Source organism: Falco punctatus (assembly GCF_963210335.1).
Source record: "Falco punctatus genome assembly, chromosome: 17".
NCBI lineage: Eukaryota > Metazoa > Chordata > Aves > Falconiformes > Falconidae > Falco > Falco punctatus.
Window position 1 is genome coordinate 5478326 of NC_137597.1, and position 2360 is coordinate 5480685.

General features: G+C 49.5%; 1 protein-coding gene across 18 annotated transcripts in view; it reads right to left on the reverse strand.

The window, feature by feature from the left end:
• KLHDC8A (kelch domain containing 8A) overlaps positions 1 to 2360 on the reverse strand; it is a 49085-nt gene that overhangs the window by 17711 nt on the left and 29014 nt on the right. For 2 of the 18 annotated variants that reach the window (XM_080367389.1, XM_080367387.1), the window contains exon 1: positions 1802 to 2325. The exons of 14 other annotated variants lie outside the window; for them this stretch is intronic. The gene's annotated coding sequence lies outside the window, so the exon portion shown is untranslated. Of the gene's footprint in view, positions 1 to 1335; positions 2326 to 2360 lie in introns of those variants that run through there. 2 more of the 18 variants (XM_080367388.1, XM_080367386.1) reach the window with 1 other exon arrangement.

The following is a 2360-nucleotide window of genomic DNA, read 5'->3' on the forward strand; positions in this document are numbered from 1 at the left end:
GGGAGTTGAGCTGAAGCTCTCTGCTGGGCTGGGTGCTCAGGTCACCCACACAGGGAAGCTGCTGGTAGAGCTGGGACCCCCCACCCACCTGCCCCTCCTCAAAACCCCAACAACGGTAACCACCTGCAGCTGGAGCTGCCCTGGTGTCACATCCGCCAGAATCAAGGATTTTCAGCAAGTGATGAGAAAGGAGGGGAAACACGGTGATAATTTTCTTTATCCTGTTTTCACCTACACTGGAAGTTAGCAGGATACAGGGCATCTCAAACAACACCTTGAAAAAGTTTCAGCTGTGGGAGCAGCACCCAAACCTCCCCATTAATCACTATAATTGAAGTGAGCTGCTTTTCCTTCTAGATACGTATAAATGTCATGGTGTAGCCACCTTTTCCACTCTCAGATAAACGTTAGCACAGTACAAAGAGGCCCTGTGGGCTCAGATACCAATCCCTGCTGTAAATCAGGGAATTTATTCCTTCCTTATTCCAGTGAAGACACAGCCAACAAGAATCACAACATTCACAGGGGCAGATGTTCCAGGAGGCTCTAAGTCCATATTTTCCCCCCTCTCAGCACTCTGAAGGGAGCCATAAATCCCTCTCCCAGGGATAAGGCTGATTTCTCTGCTACCCAAAGATTTTTCAGAGGAGCCCAGAACCCCATCATATAATAGTCCAGATTGCTCAGCACCTCCACAGGCTTTTCTCAAATCCTCACCACTTATTCATGGTTCTGAGCAGAACCAGGGTCTTTGGAAGAGTCTGGCACCTTTGTAACCCCCCCAGCACGGGAGAAGCCTGAGCTCCCATCCCAAACACCCGTTCTCCTGCAGGGTCCTGCAAAACCAAGAGCTGCTGTGGTCACCTGCAGCAGGGTGCTACGTGACCCAGCCTAACACTGCTTCTTGGTGACCCTCAGAACAAGCTACAGACAGCCTTTCCATAGACAGTCCTCACCCACAAGGTCATATAATACCAAAGTCTTGGTTTTGAAATTACTCCAACTTTTAAACAGACAAGGCTTTTTAAAAATCACCTCTGAAAACCAGGGACCCTGGTGCCTTTACTTCTCCCCTTGTTCAAACCCTGGCAGCTGAGGCTTTAAACAGAACATGCATGAAATGTTCAGTCTGGTATTTCTGACCTCTCTTCACACTGAATCAAGTTTCCTTGCCATAGTAACAGCTACCCAGAAAAATAACAACAACAAAAAAATCCACTAGTTCCCTGCAAATTACCCAGCTGGCAAAAAGAGAAAGGCAAAAGGAAAGAGAAAAAACATTGCAATTATAAGAGAATTAATTGTACCAAACAAAGAAAAAGCAGCAGCACTCACAAGCAGCTTGTTTCATTTCTTCTGTTCTGAGCATCCCTCTTTGCAGACATAAGGAGGTGCAGTCTGAAGGCGAAGACAGCAGGCTGCGACCGATGTGACCTCCTCCCCAGCTTCACCCCGTCCCCCCATTACCAGTCCCTTGAGATCATTTCCAGCCTCATCATGCCAAAAGCAATTTCCTGCAGTTGCTAATAGGAGGAAGGCAGAGAGGTCGTGGAAAGAAATATTCCATGGCTTACGGCACGGCAATCGTGCATCAGAAGGATGCCAGGAGCTTTAGCAGGCTACAGGACAGGGACAAAAGCAGTTTCTTTTTTTGGCACTTATTAGCACAGGGAAAGAGCCCAGACCATCCTTTTGTCCCCGGGTGGGCTGAAGAATCAGAAGAACAAGGCAAGATTTGTTCACACCACAGTTTGTCTCAAGGGAGAGAGTTATAATTCCATCAAGGGAAGAGATAACCCACCTGCGAGACTGAAGCGCACCCCTTCCCTGGTCCAATTCCCACCAGCATCCTGCATCTCCTCCCTTGCCCCCAAAGGCTGCCTCTGCTCTGCGCAAACAGCTTCTCTTGCACGGGTCAAATACAGAAGGTCTTTTTCCAGCCCTGCAGCCTCGCTGGTTATGTTTATAAAGCTCCTGTTACTCTGTATTTAGGCTGCATCCCTCCGGAGGGAATGTAAAGAGCTCGGGCCAGACCTCAGCTGGGGGTAGCTCATGGCACACCCCCATCACTGTCGGCTGCCTCAGCTGCCGGGGCCTGGTCTGGGAGAAAGGCTGAAAAAACGGGATTTAGGGACTACTGGGGGAGTAAAAAGGAAAGGAAAAAAAAAAAAAAAAGGAACACCCCACCCCCCTCCTTAACCCACTTCTTTTGGGGGAAACACAAACTCAAAGCTTTGTTTCTGGTTGCTTATTAAAAGCCTGGCCTGACAGCAGGAGAAAGCCGTCCTCCTCCGAAGCATCCTCCAAAGCATCCCCCCCCCTCCCCCCCCCCCCCCTCCCCCCAGGCATAACCCACTGAC